The sequence below is a fragment of the Crotalus tigris genome, unplaced genomic scaffold (genome assembly GCF_016545835.1).
Source record: "Crotalus tigris isolate CLP2741 ecotype Arizona unplaced genomic scaffold, ASM1654583v1 scf7180000024281.4978605, whole genome shotgun sequence".
NCBI classification, from domain to species: Eukaryota; Metazoa; Chordata; class Lepidosauria; order Squamata; family Viperidae; genus Crotalus; species Crotalus tigris.
Window position 1 is genome coordinate 3,327,037 of NW_024100453.1, and position 22,105 is coordinate 3,349,141.

Here is a 22,105-nt window from a genome sequence, read left to right on the forward strand (position 1 = left end):
AGAAAAAGATACACAGCCAGAGAAATAGCTATGCCCCTGCTCTTTCCAGTGCCCCAGTTTTCTCTGTCTATGTATGTCTATGTTGTGTGTTTGTGTGTGTGTGTGTGTGTGTGTGTGTGTTTGTGTGTGTCTTTCTTTCTAATATTCCAGACTCCTGTACAAATCCAGGTCTGGTTTTAAAACCTGCTTTCCCCTTTCATTTTCTTCTTCTGTCTCTCTCTTTCTCCTCTTTCTTTCTTTTTCCTTTTTTCCCATCTCTGCGTCCCTTTCCTCTCCATCCTTCCCCCTCCCAACCTTTCTGTGCTGTATTCTCAGGGGGATGTCAGCACTGCTGCAGCATCACTAACAGGCTCATCCAGAAGGTTGGGAAAGAGGGAGAGGCGGAAGGGGGGAGAAAAAGCTGAATGAATGGGCATCGCACCAGTGATCATTATGGGAGAACGGCGGCTGTTGCATGGAGAGGCGGATTTTTCTGAAGGAGGAGCAAAAGTGTGTGTGTGCGTATGTGTGTGTGTGTATTGATAGTGGTGGTGGTAGGGAGGACAGAAGACAAGGAGAGGAACAGAAGAGTTGCCACAACAATTCACACCAGTCTTCATCACAAAGCTTTCTTTGGACAACTACGCTATGGCAAGGAGGTAGTGTCAGCACATGAGTAGCCGTCTCTTCCACTGACACTCCAGGTGAGTACGATGCAGTCTTCATTCTTATGATGCCAAATGTTGGGAAGCAAAGGTGTGTGTGGGGGGGGCTTCACGTGATTCCTTTACTTCTGCCACCGTTTGCTTTGTGAAGGGAAAGGATGGAAGCTAATGCTGCTAAAGCATTGCCTTTCTAGAACAGGAGGAGGGATAAATCAGGGAGGGTGCTTGTGGAGTGGCACACCTTGTCATTTTATTTCCCCTTTTGTGCAACCCCCTGGTGTTTCCCACAGGTAACTTAGTGTGTTGTTGTGATACCCTCAGATCAGCCTGGGTAGTTCTGGTTACTCTTCACTTCTAAGACCTTGAAACGTACCTGCTTGCCTTGTCAGTCTCCACTTCCTATCAGCCTTTATGAGAGGAAGGAGAGTCAATTGTCATTCCTGGGGGGAGGGGTACAGGAGGGAGAGATCAGTGGAAAATAATGTGGAGAGGCAGGGAGCCATTTCACGCTATCCTGCTTGGCAGCAGGATTTGAGTGTTTGGTGTTGCTATTGATTTTATGCGTCACAGAGTCAGATACCATGGGGATGGGCAGGGGAGAGATGGGTGGGTGGTTCGCGTTCAGGCCCACTAAGTTAGCTTGAAATAACAGCCAGGCAAAATGTGGGCAATGTCATTCTGCCATTGGCAGGTGGCCAAGTCAGAAGGGTCTGGACTGTTTCTGGACATCCTCAGAAATGGTCCTCACTGAGTGAGAAGCTGTCAGAACAAATCAGCAAAGGCACCATTTATTTATTATGAGTTCTATAGCTTGCTTTCCCAATGGTATAATGCTCTTCTAGCCAGAAAACAAGAGCAGCAATAATGACAAAAAAAAAAACAACACACACAAAACAAAAACAAACCAGGTAGTTAACCCATCTGCCTACAGAAGAGAGACTTGTGCCCTGGGCAGCAGAGAGAAAACTAAGAAAAAAAAATTGCCAACTCACATGGAAGGAGCTCATGTTTAAAGCTTTGTGCTGATTCTCTTGGTCATATTCTGCAGTCTTCCTGAATCTGCACCCAAAAAGCAATGCACTAATTTCATTATTGGACACTGAGACTATATTTACATGGTTTTCTTTCTACCTCTGAAAAACAAAGAGACATGTGTGCTGTGACAATGGGAAGCTTGACTTCTGTGACAGGTAATATACTTGGGTTTGTGGTGCATGTGTGTGATGACTAAGTGAGCCCGTAGTGGCTGACTCGTGTGTAGAAATGTGAGAAGGAACCCTCTGTCTAGTTTGTGTGTGAGAGAGAGGGAGAGAGAGAAAGAGAGAGGCAGAGAAAGGAAGGAAGGGTGAGGGTATCCTGTTGCAAGAAGGGATTGTGTGTGTGTGTGTGTGTGTGTGTGCGTGTGTCAAATCTTCATCAGCCATAACTTGTAGCAATGGTTTGTGAAGGTAAAGCACACATATTGCTTTGGCACAAAGTATCCTTCATGAATACATTTTTCAAATAATTTCTTAGATATTAGCATGAGCATAGGAAGAGAAGAAAAGGACGGTAGCTTTCTAAAATGAAACAGGAAAATCTCCTTTATTATACCACCATTTGTGTGCTCATAGAATGATTAACATGATGAAACAGATTAGGAAAGACAGGAGGAAGTTTTAGATAGCCTCATGCCTGCATTGTAGCCTGACATGATTGCCTTATAATGACCTTGAGATGGCCTACCAATAATCCCCAGGGCTTCTTGAATGTGAAAAATCATGGAAGTATAGGCTGAAGTTTGAAATATCATGAAGTTCCCTTTCATGATTAATGGAGAGTTGGAGAAAATAACCAGAGTGTTGCAATGAACTCAACAATATTTTCTATTGGTAAACATTATTCTTATGAATTTCTCTTATTTTTCTATCCCACTTTGCTGTTTGCATCTGGAAACGACACAGCCCTTACTCTGCATTGCAAAATATCATGTGATATCAGTAGTTGCTGAGTAATCCCAGTGGCTGCTTACTAAAAGAAGTACAGTATAAGATCACTAAATTATTTCCTTTTTTTCTGTTATGCTTAGCTTGCTTTGATTTTGCTATGGGAATCTTACACAAAAAGCACATGCTGTGGTATATGGAGATCAGCAGGGGGTGCTGTAGTGTAAAGTGCTACTTTTTTCAACAAGAGAGGGAACCAAAACTGGTGACTGAGACATAGATACTGCTTTGCAGATGGAGGTAATGTAATGAATATATAATCCAGCAACTTGGTCCAGGTGGATCCAAAATTCCTCTATGAATCTCTTCTCTGCATTATGACCTTCTTGTTTGTTTTCACTACTGGCTGGTGGTGAACAAAAACCACAGCTTGTACAGAATAAATTGGGATCTCAAAAAACTTAGTTACAGTTTTGTAAAGGAGCATCTTATAGATTTTGAGAAGACTCCCATAAACATAGTTTTCTTCTAGAAACAAATATAAAGAGGGCAGAGTTGGCCAAGAGAACTTGCACTAACTTAAGTACATGATGAAAAAAATGATGCTTTGTCATATAGTAATGTCATAATGTCACAAAAACAAATATTTATTTTGGTCATATAATGTGTTGTGGTTTTCTAGTGATGTCATGATATTCTCACAGAATCGCAGATAGGATAGGATACTATATTTTACAGAGCTACAGTACAGTTACATAATTAATCTGTTAAAACAATATTTTGATCTTACTCCCACCCCCATCCTTGTCCTCAGACATGTTTTAGTGTCATGATAATTCTGTTTGCCTTAGAAGAAATATGTTAAGACGTTGAGCTGAATAGGAAGTTTTACTAGTTGCCTTCATCTATCAAACTTCAAAATAATGAACTGTATCAGAATTGTTTAGCAGCCTGAACAAATTGCTCCCAGAATAGGTTATCCCTACATTTGGCCAATCAGTCAAGTAGCAAAGTCCAATGCAAGCTTTTAAACAGGCCTGCACACATGAATAAGCAGAGCTAGTAAGGAAGAGTTTCACAATAGGTCAGGATTTACTCTCCTATCCATCTACATGATTTATTCATTGCGTTTTCATCTATATTTGATCCAGAGCAGATATATGGAATAAACTTGATTTTTTTCCTCTGGGTTTTAGACTTCTTTACAAAGGTTCCACAAAAGGGATAAAAAAGAGGTGCTCAGCACAGAAATAATTGCCATGAATCCTAATCAATTAACAAAAATAAAGTTGTTAGCATAGTACTTTGTACTGGAAAGATAACCAAGGTGACCAAGAAGAATCCTGAAGTGCACAGTTGATTGTAGTAAGTAGGAACAAAGCTTATTTACTTCAATTATCACTTTAGAACATATATACCAACATCCAGATACTTTCAACATATGAATAGGGATGGCAGGAGTGATAAGCAAATTCCAAAGGCATCAGGTAGGGAAAAGGAAGGGAATTCTACTCATATTCAAAATTGATTTCAAAGTGAATGCAAACCACTGTTTGCAGATTCTCTTGAAAATAGAGAAAATCAAATATACGGCATTACAGTTTGTATGTGTGCATGAACAAATGTAATTAAGGATGTACTGCATTTCTGTGTTCTAAATTATGATGTCCATCAGTCTGAGAACAGAATGCCTCCCCTGTGAATTCCTTTGATAATGATCTTGATTTTGTAAAACAATATTTTTTTTCTCTGCATCTGGAACCAGCTTCTATTGTGCAAATTAACACTAGTTAAATCTATTAACTTCAACAGAATTATGCAGGTATACAAAAGGAAGATAATGGATTCTCTAATACTAGTATATTTTGTGCAGACATACCTGCCCAGCCTTTTGTGTCTCTGAAATGGAGCCTATAAAATGAACATATTGGCAGAGAAGTTGGAAGGAAAATTCACTTCCTCTGCAAGAAAATAGCCAAATGCTTTATGCATGTGTCTGGTAAGGTTAGGCTGCCAGGAGATGTTCAACACTATGCTGTGTGTCATGCTTGGATTTACATCAGAAATAAAGTGATGAAATTTCTCTAGATACCATATTTAAGATATACTAAATAATTTATCAGCTCAACAAGGGAAATAGTTTTAAAATAGGTGAGTTATTAAGCATAAGAGCTACTGTTCAAGACAGAGCCTTTGTGTATGTTGACACTCCCAAATTCAATCAAGGCATCTTCAGAAAGACTGCAAAAGGATCCCTGCCTGAAAACCTAGTGTGCTTCTGCCTGATAATGCAGACCCATCTTCTCAGTCTGGTGGCCTCTGGGGAAATCTTGTACTACCATTGTCTTGGGCCAATAGAAATCAATAGGCTAACAGTATAGTACAATTCAAATCTATACTCTTTATGAAGCTCACAAAATTATTTTGAACTATTTGCATCTATCTCATCTTAGCCTGATGTACTTACATGATTGTTGTGAGCATAAATGGCTGTGGAAGAATCAAGTGCACTGCCTCAAGTTTTCATAAGGAGGGAAATATGTGATATCAATAAATCTGATGAAATCAAAGAATTGGATCCAAATCCATGTTTCCTAATCTGTGCAGGAATTCAAATTAAGGTAGATAGCTGGCCAAATCTTGCTTCAACCTCACCACTCTGAGCAATGGTTCTTCAGTCTAAGTCTTCTCACTCCCCAACTCATTTGGAGACAGAGGTGTATTATAATTACATGACAACCTCCAAACCAAAAAGGGCTTTACTTGATGATTTGTAAAAACAATGACATCCTGTTTCTTTTGTTTCCTCTTCCTTGGTGTTTTTTTGGAATGAAGTTAGTCAGGAGAGATAAGAGTGATAAACATTTCCTCGTTAACAGTGAGTGAGCCAGCTCAGGTCTTTCTCAAGCACTCTCTCACCTGGTATCTTTTATCTGGTCAGATTAAATTGCAGCATTTGCTGTGCCTGCCCTGTTTCCTTCACCCCAGCAGGTATAATCAGGTTGCATTGAATGGATCCTTCCTTTATGTTTCTCCCTGTTTTGTCTCACCATCTTCTATATTTACATTATTATTATTTTAAAAATAATGGTGTAATAAAATAAAGTATGCTACCAAGGAAAAGCATTACACAGTTAATTTCTAAAAAAGATTGAAGGGGAACTAGATAAAGATAAAATCTAGTAATGGCTTACAACTAGAATGTTAAAAAAACTGAAAGCTTGATTTTGGCTACTCAACAGTAAGCTATTTGAACTAATGCAATCAAGGGTACAATTGAAAAATCATAAAATGATTGTACAAAGAAGCAGAAGAGATAGTAGATCATAGCTCATGCAAGAAATTTACACAAACAACAACATAAGTTGCTAAAATGGAACATCTGTAAAAAAATTGGTGAGAACATAGAATTATAATAGTAAAAAATTAGCAGGTTAAAATATTGAGGGATTTCCAAATACAAAAAATTAAACAGACTTAGCTCATATCACACCAGATTTAATTGCTATAAAAAAGGAAACTATATGTTACTCTGTGTGCAGCTTGACATTTATTTATTTATTTATTTTCAAATATTTATATGCCGCCCAATCCCAAAGGACTCATGCAGCTAAATCCACCTACCCTCCAATAAAACAGACCATGTGTGTAGATCTGGATGCTTTATTAAAGAAACAGGATAGGTGAAACTGGGAAAAATAAAAATACATACAATAAGAACCCAAATACAAAATAAGCAGCATTGAGTTGCTGGTGAGCATAACAATTAACAAATATAGATAAATCTAAATTTCACCATGATGCTATGTGCAGGGCTTTTTTTCTCATAGAATTCCCAGAACGGAGTTCCGGCACCTTTTTTTGGATGAAACCTTATAGGGTAGACAAAGAAGGTTGTATGACGTGTGTGAGTTCCGGCACCTTTTTTTTTTTAAAGCACTGGGCATGTGTATGGGATGTGGATTTTGTCACTAGATGAACGTGTGCCATGGATTAGGCTAGATTCTTCCTGGTGCTTCTGTTTCCTCCAAATGCTAAAGGAAATGGAGTCTGGCTTTCCAAGATGGACTTGTTTTTAGAGTGAGGGTTCATGGGTGGATGACCCTTAGGGAGCTGGGTCAGCTTCCAAACAATACAGATTGGTATTTGGTTATAGCCACTAGATAGGGCCAGAGAACAACAACAGTATGTACATAAATTACATGCTGGGCAAGATACTGGCAATACCAGTGGATGTTAGAAGACAAAGAATTGGAGAAGATCAGAAAATATCAAGATCTGAAAGTTGAAACATAACAATATAAACTGACCATGGTGATCCCAGTAGTTATCAACACACTGGGTGCCTCATCAAAAAATCTTGGATGGCATCTACACATTGATAATTTCCATCTACCCATTATAAAAGGCCACACTGCTTGAATCTGCACATATACTATGCCAATACATGATAGCATCCTAGATTCTTGGGAAGAACATGATGCATATGAAGGCCAACATCAGCTAAATGCACTGGTAGTTATGATTTCACATTGTTGTTAACCAATAATAATAATAATTCAAGAAACAACATTTATCTATCCCAGGTCCTTGGGAAGGACTTGATAAGTGGATAAAATGCCAAATCTAGTCTGGACATCTGGCTGACTACAATGAACCACAATAAAGGGATAGTCTTTCTTGAGCTTCTGTAAACCTTCTCCAGTATCTCCATATTTGGAAGACATTTGGGTGTGAAAAACGATCCTAAATGAATTATCTGTCTGGATCTGTATAGCAGTTCCCAACATTTTAGGCCTGAGAATAGTATAGACACACTCTTTTTTTCACTGATGTATACACCTTTTCCAATTTAGTAAATGTCCCGAAGTAGAATACATTAAGAATCCATTCTGAACAAGGTTGTAGTAAGTCTCCATACATGCTGCATTCAGCACAGTTTAATGCTTTGTATTATCAAATATAATGATGAGAAACTGCTTTGTGTTCAATTTGAAAATAGCTTCTATCACTTTTGGGAGAAAGTCCTTGCTGTAAAGTCATTTCTCGGACTGTAGTTTCATTCAAATCTCTGTAATCTACAAAAATGCACATATTATTGATGTCTGAGATTATTGGAAAAACAGACTTGGAGATTTCCACCAGATCCACTTCCATTTTCCAATAAACGATTAGAGAATTCAGTCTCTGTGTGCTATATAATTATGCAGTAGGTCTAAAAGCAAGATCCACTATTTCCTTTTAAAGGACCAGTATCTCTATCCACTTCTACTGTTTTAAGTAACTCTATCCTACCATCTACTTCATGTCTGAAGAGATAGTTCAGTTTTCTGGTATAACACAGAGAGAAAATATAAACTAGTCCTTTTTTTGTTTCTCTGTGTGAGATATTTAAGATACAATAGTATATTTCCTGGATTCTGTAAAAGGGTTTCTGACATCAGCATATTCTGGAGTGGGAGGTGTTCTGTAGTTTCTTCTTAAATAACTAAAATCAGCTGCTAAGGTTATTTTGAAATTACCATTTGCATAAATATTTATATTTATTCCATAGAGAAAGTTTGTTTCTTTACAAAATATAGATAGTCCTCAATTTACCACAATTCACTTAATTACCATTTGAAATTACAACAGCTCTGAAAATAGTGACATATGACCATTTTTCACACTTATGACCACTGCAGCATCCCCATGGTCATGTGATCAAAATTTGGATGCTTGGCAACTGATTCAAATTTATGATGGTTGCAGGGTCCCAGAATCATGTGTTTGCAATCTTCTGACAAACAAAGTCAATGGGGAAGCCAGATTCACTTAACAATTGTGTTACAGCAGTGATTCATTAACAACTGTTGCAAGAAAGGTGGTAAAGTGGGGCAAAAACTCACTTAGCAACAGAAATTTTGGGCTCAATTGTGGTCATAAGTTGAAGACTATCTGTATGCACTTGCCCACCAGAACCTGATTGTCTCCTCACAGCAGTTGCTCCCTGTACCATTCAGCAGATAGTTGCAAAATGCTCTTACTATACATAGTAACTTTCTATACAGTCCTTTTCTTTCTGTGTAAATACCTATTGAGAGAATGCTCTGAAAAGAGGAGTCTGCTTGCAGCAAGAAATGCTTGGTTGGATTGCTTTTTTTCTTTTGTGCAGCATTCAGAGAGACTTGAAGAGTAAATTTGCCGTTTTCAAAAATCATTGTTGAAGCTTCTAGTATTTGGGGTGTAGAGGTTGGCTCCTGTGAGTCACTCCCAAGTCATCTTTGCTTTGTGAACTTGGTTTGATCAACTAAGATTTTTATTAGTTTTCTGAAGTCTTTATTCCATTTCTTTCAGTTAAACCAATTTATCTCTAAAAAGTCCTTATATTTTTTATTAGCAGTCTCACTGTTGTATTGTATAAGGTCCTTAGCAAATGACTCCAGACTTCGGAGCTTTAATGGAAGCAAGCCCTCTCATTCCTCCTTGTTGCACACTTTCGGAAAAAAATATATCTATTAGTTGCCCTTTCAATAAAAAGGGAGAGGAGGCATGTATGCTGCTGGCTTATCATATTCACATTTCATTATTCTATTGACCCGCTTATTTTTCCTTTGTGGAAGAAAAGGGAGCTAGGCAGGGGGAAAAAAAAACTAAACCTTTTTTCTTTTTCAGCCATGTTGCAGAATTAATAAGCATTTCCTGCTTGTACAGGGGTTTGAACTAGAAGACTTCCAAGGCCCCCTCCAACTCTGTTATTCTGAAGCAAGGAACTCCTCTTCATTATTAGATTTAAAAGATACTCTGGTTATGAAGTGAGTTGAGAATTCAAATAGAATAGTTAGACATGGGAAATTCCTAACCCAGATATACTGTAACTTTGTTCTGCCTGGTATAATAACTCAACAGAAGTTTTCGACAGAGCTATAAATGAGCTGTGTCTTCAACTAGAATTGTGAATGCATTTTGCATAACCATGCTAGCATCTGTTTTACTTCCATTTACATGATTTTTGATTGCTCCAAACATGCAGCTGCCATTGTCTCCAGTCCTAAATAGTTGTTATCAGACAATGCAATGATTCATAAAATCAGAGCAACTTTCCTGAGCGACCAGTGTTTTAGGCCAATGAGCTGAGGCAATTGGGCCATCCATTAAACAAAACAATATAAAATCTCTGGACTGGTGGCTTTGATGTCTGACAATGAATGTTAATTCTTCATGCACCTCAGCTTATCCCTTGCTGATACCAGCAAAGACAAAAATTGCTTTTTATTGTCAATCAAAGGCAACTGTGGGGCAGGCTGGGGAGTAAATACTCTGTGCACCCATTAAATTACTAACAATCAGGAAACAACAGAGTGTTGATTTTTAGTCTGTTTCTATTTAGCACAAATCAGATTTGGGGGGGGGGAAGAGATATAAGAAGAATGTGAGTGTGTTATTCTGCCCTTCAAGATGCGAGAAGTGATGTTGAAGTAAAAATACAGATAGCAAAAATTCAACATGCAGGAGCTAATATTGAAGTAAAAATGATCTTCCACTCCATAAGAAATTACTGAAAGTCAAGGCAACGTTAATATCTATGTGAACCATCCCCAGGAATCTTTCTTACAGATGACGTACAACTCATTCTCTTTACATTGTGTTCACATTTGATTGGGGGTTTTTTTCTTTCATCTATAAAACTATGGATTCAAGCCAGCCACTTGCTGGCATTTTGGAGGTGGGGGAGCATTGTGTTCTCATCTACTCCCAGTGAGGCATCCTTACTATAATTATAAGCCAAGAAAGGCCATTTCACTCTCATTCTCTGGATAAAAATATCAAGGAATTTGAGAGACAGAATGTTCCCCATCCTTGCATTTCATTCTGGATTTATGACAGTCTTGGTAAAAAGGGACCTTTGTTTATTTGAAAGTCAAAGCAAAGATCCTAGTTTTCCAGAGATTCTTGGATACTGTTTTTAAACTGCAGGTTTAGTATCATGGAAAGCAAGCTGCTTTATTCCAGCTTTAGACTTATTGATTTATATTTTCTACACTCAGCAGTGTTTCTTAACTAGGAGTTCAGACAGATCTTTTTGAGGTTTACTTTGAATCTGAGATCTTATGCATGCACAAAGATTTCTGCTGCTAAGCTATGGACAATCCTGAAACATAAAATATGGAAGGGATAGGCTGGTATTTCAGAAAGGCACATGAAAACCAGCTCACTTATTCAATGAATCTGCCAACAAAAACCCTTGCCTAGAATTGCCCTAGCATGCTGATAGCTTGACAATTTCCTGAGATGGACTTTAATTGAATTTAGTCTTTGGTTAATTTGCATAAGACTGCAGACTCTCTAATTACTCCTTCAGTTTCTATTTGTATCAGCTCATCCTCTGCTATTGCATCTAGGACCCCAGATTATATTTTTTAATCAAATGAAAACATGCAAATATGTGCAAATTATTTTTAAGGTGCACTATTTAAAGCATTCTACTAAAAAGGTCATTTTGAACAAAAAGCAGTATAAATGAAGTGTAGTATACAAATAATATAGTATAACTTCTGTATTGACATAGTAATACAGAGTATTACTAACACAATACTTTTCTAAATTATAATAAAAAACTTTCAAAACTTTCAAGGTATTGCATTTTTTTCCTACAGAAGCCAACTCGCACAGATACGGTTAGGGTTTTATAATTATATCTGCTAATGTCATTCAGATTTCTGGACACAATTTCTAATCTTCTAGTCTCTCTAGATAAAATTCATAATTTGTTATCCATGTTTCATAATGTCTTTTTTCAACATAACCATAGAGAAATAGTTATTTGCAGAAATATTAGTACATTCATAAAAATCTTCATATTTGACTGTTGTTTCTGAGAACACTTTCCCTCTTGCAATGATAGTGTCACTTTGCAGTGTGTCATTTGCATTTCATGCAATTCATAAAGACTTTTGGGGAAATGTCAGTTTTTGAAGCTAGATACCTCTGCAAATAACATCTCTTCTTGCTGGAAAAAGATATAGGAAAAAAGCTCTTATGAAAACAGTATCTAACTTTTCATAGTGTATCAAAATAAGCAATTAAAAGACTCTATGTCGAACCCTGCGAGGCCGACCGGTCTGGGCCAATGAGCGGCGGGCCGTGGGTTCATTGCTGTTTTGTGGCCATCCCTCTCACGTTATGGCTCCAACGCCACCCAGACGACTTCCCTGAGTCCTCACCTGCCTTCAGGCCTGTCGCCGCTGCCGTAACACTCGCCTCGCAGGGCCGACACTCACCGGCAGGGAGGAGGTTGTCAGCTGTTGTCCTCCATTGCCAGAAGTCGACTGTGGGGTCACACAACCAACAAGTGCGATGCCTAGATGGATGCTCTGGGCTCAGCTGCTTCGTGTGAAGAATGAAGCAACCCTGCAAGGCAATAGAGAGCAGCTGGACAGGACTAAGGGATGCTAATGCTCCAGCTGACTCTCCTTTGGTTATTGATGCACCGGATGGTGGCTTCAGGGGTGGGGTGGTTTAACGAGGGTGGGACAGGTTTCCTGAGAGTGGGACAGGCGCGCGTAGCCTATGTAAAGCACTGGGAGCAATCCACTCCCAGTGCTGTCTTTTTTTGTATGGAGTGAATTAAAACTACCGTCAGTCTTTCGTTCCTGCTTGTTGGCTTGTTATTCGGAGCACCAAAAAGGACGACATTGACACCCAACAGAGTTCTTCCCAGTGGCATGCATTAGTTCTCATTTTACCTTTCGTATCTTGTACATTTTGGAGAAAGAACTTAAATTTATGTTTCTCACTTCTGTATTTCTCCCAAGAAGTTCAAGATCATGTATATTGAGGATTTCCCATAACAACTGTAATATGTGGATTAAATTATGAGAAATTAATCTGAGATTACTCAGTGAGGTTCAAGTTAGACTTAGAAAGATGGTTATCTGAATCTTTGTGAGCAAGCAACTTTTCAAATCAGGAAAAGATGCTGAGAGTGGGCACACTCACAAAATAGCTGTCCTGAGAGATTAATTCATTCACATATTGACTACCATAGTGAGCATGGTCAATATGAAAGCACCTTTTTTGCCCAGCTGGTAGACTAACCTTATTTCTTCAAAGCTGTTCTCACTGTACCAGTGGGATCTTTATGATTATCAAAGGCATTCTTGCAAATAAATATGATGCTAGGTACTTTGCGTTGTAATCTGCAGGTGCATATTTATTTTTTTGTTGAAATAGTATTTTTTAAAGTCCAGAAAGGGTAGAGAGCCTGGTAGGCACCCTATTGCTTCTTGAGCCCATATAAATCCTTTGAAAGATGTGCTTGACCACACATGAGAACATATATGATACATAAATAGATATATTCTCAAACTGGATGTCAGGAATCATTTTGCTTGTATAGGAATATTCCACGTGAAAGAGAAATTAAAGCCTGATTTCATTTTCTGCTTGTCTTTTCAAAACATAGTTGTATAATCTCAGTAACTGAAACTGAGTTTTCCCATTCTATATTTTGTGCAAAAAGATCATCAGAACTTTAGATCCACTGCCTAAGGGGGATTTTTATCTATAGCAGTATTTCTTAAAATGTGGCACAAGAACTCCTGGGGGCATCCCCCAAGATCCTCTCAGGGATTCGCAAAATCAAAATTACTTGACAGATTTTGAAGACATTTGCAAAAATTTAAGACAAGGTCATTCTTTTCAATTATTGTTTTTGTTTGTTAAAAAGTGGTGCTTTTTATGAAAAATATCTTGTATATTTTATGCAACTATTTAATGAGTTTAATATTATCATTTTACATTATTCAGTATTCTAAAAATGCAGTTTGTTTTTTAATGTGATAAATATTGATAAATATAATTTATACAAATGAAATGTCTTTAGGAATCTTCCATAGTTTTCTCCAAAATGGGAAGGGGTTCTAAGAGCACAAAGTTTAAGAAACAGTGATCTACAGAGTGGAACTTGGAGGTGGTGGCCCTTTGCCTATCCTGAAATTTATATCCTGAAAAAGCTTCATTGGTAGAAAGCTGTGGTGGTGGTAGCCCCCATACAAAGCATCTAGCAGTGTGAAAGAGACAGTTTCTGATTCAGTTGATCTGAGACCACTTGGTACTTAGTGTCATCTTAGTACCAATTCTTAACTGATGAACAAGTAGAGTATTTTACTTTTCAGCAATTTTAATAGCAAGGAAATAAATAAATAAATTTTAAAAACAGTCCAAAAGCTTGTGTGAACAAACTCGTAAAAACCCATTTTGGAAACCTGGGAGAATAATCCTGGGAGAAGGCCATTCTGGTCATTTGTTTATATGCACATATTTATATACTTCCCAGCATTTAAGAGCTTTGGTGGCACAGTGGTTAGAATGAAGTATTGCAGGCTAATTCTGCTGACTCTCAGCAGTTCAATCCTGACCGGCTCGATGTTGACTCAGCCTTCCATCTTTCTGAGGTCAGTAAAATGAGGACCCAAATTGTTGGGGGCAATATGCTGACTCTGTAAACTGCTTAGAGAGGGCTGTAAAGCACTGTGAAATAGTATATAATTGCTATTGTTATTGTTATTTATGTACTGCAGTGGTAGCTGTATGACAAATTTGTCTTTCCAATCCAATCTGGATTGTTTTGCACTTGTGAAAATATAAAGCGAAATTCAATATTTATTACCTCGAGGTGTGCAATTCCTCTCCACTTACTTGAAATAAAACAGCTGTTGGGGAAACTGTTGGAAGAAGAGGCATAGAATTCTTAACTCTTTCTCTGCTATATGCTTTCCCTCTTCCATTCCCAGCTACTTCTTGTTCACGATTAGGCATTACTTGGAACATATAATCTGGTTTTAATTATTGTTTGCTGTTTGATGTAACAGTTAAAACATGTTGGTTCACAGTTAAATAAAGTAATATTATAGGCAAAATAATTTCAAAAACTATTGGTTATATAGTACACAAGGAGCAAAACTGTATCAGTGTAGAAAGAATTGGACCATTGCAAATTAATTTTTTCTTGTTTGATATATATTTATACTAAGCACAGTTACTCAAAAATTAAATATCTAGATCTTCCTGTGTAGATTTGGAAAACATGTATTTTTCCACATGATCAAAATGTGTTTGCTTATAGAAATGAACATATATGAGACTTGGAAATTGAACATGTTACAGAGTTTAGGAAGTTAACACATAAAATAGGTATACCCGTTTACTAAGTGAGGTCAGTGGAGTATTCTAATAATTGATGACATTTGGATTGTAGACCCTCTATAAGATCAGTAGTAAAAATACCCATAAAAGATGTAATGCGTAGTTCTGTTTCAAAAATGATTTTATTATTAGTTTGGTCTCTGGCATAAATAACATAAAGTTGAGGCATTTTTTAAAGTGTCAAAAGATTATGAGATTTTATTATAGAGGTAAGACTAACCCTTAATCTTAAAAGACTTGGATGAGATCCTCAGGGATTTCCAAAAGTGATTACCAAATTATACTATTTACTATTTATTGACAGAAGAAAATGATTAAGCATGTGACAGGAAATTAATTTTATTAGATATATTTCATTTTAATTAAATATAATGAAATCAAAGTTAGTTGTAAGAAACTAAAGGGCAGGAACAGTCTATGATTTTTTTATTTGAATAAATTGAAATTAAATTCATATAATATTGCTTGAAATGAAGACCCCATACAATATGTTGAGTCTACAATGAGAGATGGAAATAAAAGATGCTGTACTATTCCCACTTCTAGATAAGATGATGATAAGGTAAGGTAAGGCAGGATAGGTGAGGTGAGGTGAGGTGAGGTGAGATGAGATGAGATGAGATGAGATGAGATGAGATAAGATAAGATAAGATAAGATAAGATAAGATAAGATAAGATAAGATAAGATAAGATAAGATAAACCAAAGTAAGGCAAGGTAAGGCAAGGTAAGGCAAGGTAAGATAAGATAGGGTGAGGTGAGGTGAGGTGAGGTAAGGCAAGGTGAGGCAAGGTGAGGCAAGATAAGGCAAGATAAGACAAGACAAGGTAAGGTAAGGTAGGATAGGATAAGGTAGGATAGGATAGGATAGGATAAGGTAAGGTAAGGTAAGGTAGGATAGGATAGGATAGGATAGGATAGGATAGGATAGGATAGGACAGGATACATAAAATACAGGCACTGCTATGCCCGCTTCACCAGTATCTCTCTGTTGAGCGACCAGCCAGCCTACTCTTTAACTGCACACCCAGAAATTTGATGCTGGTAACCATCTCCACAGGTGAATCATTAATACACAGAGGAGTATGGCTATGTCTGCCTTTTCTGAAATTGGTTTTTTCAATATTTAAAACTAGGCTGTTTTTCTTACACCAGTTCACCAAACCCTCAACCTCCTTGCGGTAAACACCCTCATTGTCATCTTGAATAAGGCCCACTACTGTTGTATTGTCCGCATAAAACAGGTGATATCTTGGATGGTCCTAGACTATACAATTCATTTCTGTATTTTTCACTGCAAAGGATAATGAAGATATAACTTGCATTGTGAGCAGATCTGAAATAATTGATCTCATGTATTAATTTATAACACGTGGTATTTATTAATTCCACTTCACAGTGCTGTAAACAGTTTTTGGAAACCTATTTCAGGTTGGAACTGGTATTGATGTCTCATATTTTTATATTAAACTGTTTTAATATGAAGGCTCTGGGGAATAAAATGGGAAAAAATGTGGGCGGGCTGAGCTTCTGCTTTTCTGTGCTATACTGCAGGGAGATTCAAACACTTTGTTATATATTGCATGCAACAGCTGTTCTCTCATTTAAGGATGGCAAACCTGAAACTGCATGCCAAGCTGTCATTTAAATACTGATTTCCACTGAGTATTTATTACTGCATGTATTAAATGGACAAGACAAAGATGATGGTGACGAAAATAGAATCTGAAAAGGGAATAAAGAGGGGCTGGTTGGCATTGGTTAATTATGATTGATTATGTGCCATGAAGTCAGTGTTGGCTTTTAGCAACGACATAGATTTTTTCCATGATGATAGGTCCTTAGCCTGGTCCTTCAAGTATTCCATCATATTGTAACTGAGTCCATCCTCCTTACTGCTGGTCAGCCTCTTCTCTTTCCTTCCACCTTTCCCAGAAAGCAGATCCTTCTCCAGAGAGTTAGATCTTCACGTAATATGTCCAAAGTAGGATAATTTGAGCCTGATCATTTGTGCTTCTAGTAAGAACTCAAGGTTGATCTGTTCAATGATCCTTTTTTTCTTGGAAAATGTCCAGGGTAGTTTCAGGATTCTTCTCCAAAACCAAAGTTCAAAAATTTCAATAATCTTTCTATGTTGCTTCTTCAAAGTTCAACTTTTGCTTCCATAGAGTGTCATAGGCAATACAATTGCTTGTACTATTCTGATCTATGTACTGTATATATAGAGACATTGCATGAGTATATTTTCCGAGGCCCAGTGCTCTTCAACATCTCCATCAATGATTTGGATGAGGGGATAGATGGGGAACTCATCAAATTTGCAGACAACCCCAAGCTAGAAGGAATAGCCAACACTCCAGAAGATAGGCTTAAGATACAGAAGGATCCTGACAGACTTGAACATTGGGCGCTATCTAACAAAATGAAATTATCTAACAAAATGAAATTTTGTGAAAAAAGCAAGATGGTACATTTAGGCAAGAAAAAACAAATGCACAGGTACAGTATAGGTGGTACATTGCTCAATAGTAGTAACTATGAGAGGGATCTCAGAGTCCTAGTGGACGATCACTTAAATATGAGCCAGCAGTGTGCTGCAGCTGCAAAAAAGCCAACATAGTGCTAAGCTGCATTAACAGAGGGATAGAATCAAGATCACATGAAGTGTTAATACCACTTTACAATACCTTCGGAAGGCCACACTTGGAATACTGCATCCAGTTTTGGTCACCACAATGTAAAAAAGATGTTGAGACTCTAGAAAGAGTACAGAGAAGAGCAACAAAGATGATTAGGGGACTGGAGGCTAAAACTTACAAGGAACAGTTGCTGGAATTGGGTATGTCTAGTTTAATGAAAAGAAGGACGAGGGTCCCCTCCAACTGTATTATTATTATTGTTGTTGTTGTTGTTGTCTTCATGGCTGCTCTGTTGAGTGCTAGTAATTTTTAAGTGCTTCTTCCTTTATGTTGATAATGAATCCTAAAAGATCTAAATACCATTTCAGTATTTTCATTGCCAATTGTAAGGTTGGTTGTTGTACCTGTCATCATTGGTTTGGCCTTCCTTATATTTAAATTTAGTCCCATTTTTTTCACTGTGCTCTTTGACTTTTATTATTAGAGCTTGCAGATCTTTTGCATTTTTGGCTGTCAGTGTAGCATCTTCAGTATAGTGCAGATTATTTTTCCTCCCATTTTAAAACTATGTTCATCTTCCAGTCCAAGTTCCCCATACATCCAGCATATATGTTGAATAAATAAGAAAGGGTAAAGCCTTGCCTCAGTCCTTTGCCAACATGTAACCAGTCTATTTCACCAGCTTTTATCACTACTGCAGCTTCCTGACCTATATGTACATTTTGACACAATTGAAGGCCTTTCTATAATCAAAGACATAGTGATTTGTTTTTAATATTATTTGGATCTATCAGTTATCCAGAAAACAACAGCAATAATGTTTTGTATTCCTCTGCCATTTCTAAGGCCAGCATGCATACTTGACATCTCTTTTTCTATGTAGGACTCCAATCTGCATTGTAGGAAGCATTATTTTGTGAAATTAAGGTTATTATATAATAGTTTGCATACTCTTATATTGGAATGTAGATGACCTCTACTAATCTGTTAACCAATATGCCAGCCTCCAGATTTGGTGGCATAGATTGTTTAGAACAGAGGTCCCCAACCTTTTGAGCACAAGGGACCGATTCTGTGGAGAGAGGTTTTTCTGCAGACCGGAGGGTGTGTGGTTTGTGTGCTGCCTGCATCTGCGGATGGGGCTTTGCTTGTTTGTGCGGACTGGTTGCTGGCATGCTGTGGCCCGGTACCAGTCCACAGACCAGGAGTTGGGAACCCCTGGTTTATAATGTATACTGATTCTTCTTCTGTTTGTCATTTTACTTTAAGAAGTCCATCAATTCTTGTAGTAGTTTGAGGGTGGAACTTCCTTCTGAATTCAGAGATGTTTTAAAAGATTTTTCTTGATTGTCATGTTGGTTTTCATCTTCAGTTTCTTTGCATATATTGGAATACTGCTTCTTTTCTTGTCTACCAGCTCTCTAAAACTGTTAAGAGCTGTTTCTCTTTCTTGGTTTTGGCTTCTCTTCTTTTGTTGACAATTTCCATGTTTTTTTTTTCTGACATCCAGTTTGCATTCATCTGTTTGTTCTATCTTTGGAAGTTCAAGTTCATCTTTAATAACATATTTAAGTCCATTCCACAGTTCCTGCAGCTCTCTACCAATAAGATTCAGAACTTCAGGACAGATCCTGATGTTCTTGAAAATGATGGGTATGTGCTCAAAATCATATTGTGGAAACTGGTTGGTTTTCTTATTCGTATTCATTAAATATTTTTGATGTTCATCTCCCCTACAAGGTGACTCTGGGTGATATTTATTTGACAGTGGGCAAAATTTATTTCTTGTTCTTTAATTTAACTTGAAAGTCACACAAGAGCAGTTCATGATCTGTTCCACACTCAACGCCTAGTCATGTCTTTGATGCTACAATTGAGCTATTCCACATCATTTTAGCAATAATATAATCAAATTGATTTCTATCAAAGCTATTCCCCAATAGTATGTTGATTGCCATATGACCTGAGGTGCTCATTATCTGGTATTATATTGTCAATCATTTTAAATTTTCTATTTATGTAGCTTTCTTGGTAAACACAGTATGAATTGATGCCTTTGCCATTATTGCTAAAGGGACCATCCACCTCTTTCTATATCACTGCTGCTCAGTTCAGTTGCCCACTTGCTTTAGCTGAGCAGCTGAGTGACATTCATCTTTTGTATGACATTTTTAGGAATTTTATATTATTAATGTTCTGTCCTGGTGAGTTCTTTGCTCATCTCTCTGAGGAAGACATACCCACATACTCCTGCTATGATAAAGTAGCACAGCAGGACTTGGGGCTGAGATAAGGTGTCAGTAATGGCAGATGCCAGAAAATGTAGAATGACAAATCTCAAAGTACTAACAGTAATAGGAATGGTTTGATTCACACTATTGAGGAAAAGTAGGATTGTGAATGTCTTATGATGCATATTGTTTTCTCTTTCTCTTTTTAAAGTTTCCATTTTACATATTTGCATATTTTGTTACATATCAAGTATTTGAGAACCTGCTCTTTTTCCATCTTCAGAAATGAGATAGGTGAGCATGTTGAAATAGGGACTCAGTTATGAAATGCCTGACTAGGTAACAACTTCAGTCTGACTGATCCAGAAATGCTTATCCAGGGTCATACCTGGATGAGATACCATTAGGAAATATCAGAACTATAGGTTGCACTGGGAAATAGGAAAAAATGGCAGACTATCTGCATTTTGTCAAGAAAATTACATGAATATGCCTCTGAAATCACCAGGAGTTCAATTTTACCTCAAGAAAACTGTATTGCACTGCTTATAGTTATACAAACAATGTAAATTACTTCCCCACCAGATTTAAAAGCTGATCATCCTTTTGTTATTTTACCACCTTATTCTTTTGAGGTTTCTGTTTCTGTGCTTATTCACTGGATTTCTTTTTTAAACTATCATAGTGTTTTGTTCTTTTCCTTTGTTTCTTTATATTAACCTGTCTTAGGGATCCTTTGGATGCAAATACAGGATGCTAAATAAATCTATCACAACCAGAAAGTCCTAGGTTTAATGCTTGTCATCTCCAGTCATAGTTAGAAAGATTCATATCTGAAAGCTAAGAGAACAATTGACAGTCAGGTCAACAATACTTGACTAGATGAATCAAAGGTCTGGCATAAACATAAGATAGAGTCTGACATTCCTAATGAATGCAATAATCCATCGGAACAATGATCCACATCTTTTTTTAAAAAACGATATTATAATCAGACCAGATAACACAATTTTTGTTTCCATGTTCAAGATGGAAGTAAAGATGGTGTGGGTGGAGAAAAAAAGCACATAGAGAAGTCTGTTTTTTTAAACATTCTCTCACACATGGAGAACAATCCATTGCTTTTTATCAAGGAAAATATGAGCTGAAGAAGGTGCAGCACTGAGCTGTTTCAAGTATAAAATCATGATAAATGCTTGCCCAACACAGGGATATGTCTTGAAGAGCAGCCCCATGTAAAGCACGTTGCCATAGTCCAGTTATGAGGTGACCATGGCATGAGTGATTGCCTGAAGGACCTCCTGATTTCATATAAGCAAAGCTGAAAAACAGTGGCAAACTGACTACCTCTTAGAAAGTTTTCTTGTGACTGCTTGAATATTTAAAGATACTTCTGATCATTAACCTAATATGAGAACCACCCTTTTGAAAAGTTGACCCTCTCACCTAAACATATTGCAGTCATGGCCTATCTTAATTCTGGAATGGAAGCACATACTCTTCCTAAATTTATTGCTTAGTATAATAGCATTAGCAGCAAAGGTGCCTTGAACTACTTAACAAAGAATCCATATATAATCTCCATAATATTATTCTCTGCTAAACCATTATTGAAATATGTCTAAGATATAGATATTGATATTGATGGAATAGAATGTTGTGGTGATAGATTTGTTGTTGCTTGCCTGTTTTGCCATAGGATCTGAAACCTATACTTCCTTGATAATGAAATTTTAATCCAGTCTTTTATTTGAACTACAGAACAGAACAACAGAGTTGGAAAGAACCTTGGAGGCAAGTTGTGCCACTGATTAATTGTTCATTGATATAACTGATCTTTTCTAATGAATTCAACGTATCTTTTCCAAGAGTTTTGGAATAAAAAAAGACTACTATGATGAAATATGGACAATGAAGTATTTATGAGTGGAAGCTTTTCCCACACAGTGATCTAGAATATTGTGTGCCCTTGGCAGTGTAGAAGATATGGTGCCCAGAAAGGAGTCAAACAGCCAAAATCTAAGGCCCAGTGTTGACATTTGTATTTAAACTGAAAACCATCAAAGAATATCTTGAAAGAAATCTTCTCAATGTGACGTTTTTATAAGTCAGTGGGGAATGTTGCTTCTGCTTCTTCAAAATTCTATGAAGAATAAGAATTTTAAAAGGCAATTTACATGTTATCCTCTTATTCTTGAACTCATAAAATATTAGGAGAAAATTTTGCAAAGATCGCCAGTTGGAATCTGACAGAAATATGACATAGGGCAACACATCTAAACAACCACTAGAACACAACTTTTTTCCAAAGAGAACAAGAGAGCCATAGCTATTTGCTGCTATCTAGAATTCATTCATGTTTTTTCATCCCAGATCTGGAAACTCTAGCCCAGCAAACCATATTGAGCCTTCTTTCTTAAATATTGTGTTGTGACTGCTCGCTCTACTTGTTGCTGAGGGATGCTGCCCCTTCTTCCTCTA

General features: G+C 37.2%; 1 protein-coding gene across 2 annotated transcripts in view; it reads left to right on the forward strand.

Moving 5' to 3' along the window:
• The first annotated feature begins 451 nt into the window (after window positions 1–451).
• The window catches only part of DLGAP4 (DLG associated protein 4), a 392,903-nt gene continuing 371,249 nt past the window's right edge, over window positions 452–22,105 (forward strand). For both annotated transcript variants that reach the window (XM_039323717.1, XM_039323716.1), the window contains exon 1: window positions 452–683. The gene's annotated coding sequence lies outside the window, so the exon portion shown is untranslated. The remainder of the gene's footprint in view (window positions 684–22,105) is intronic.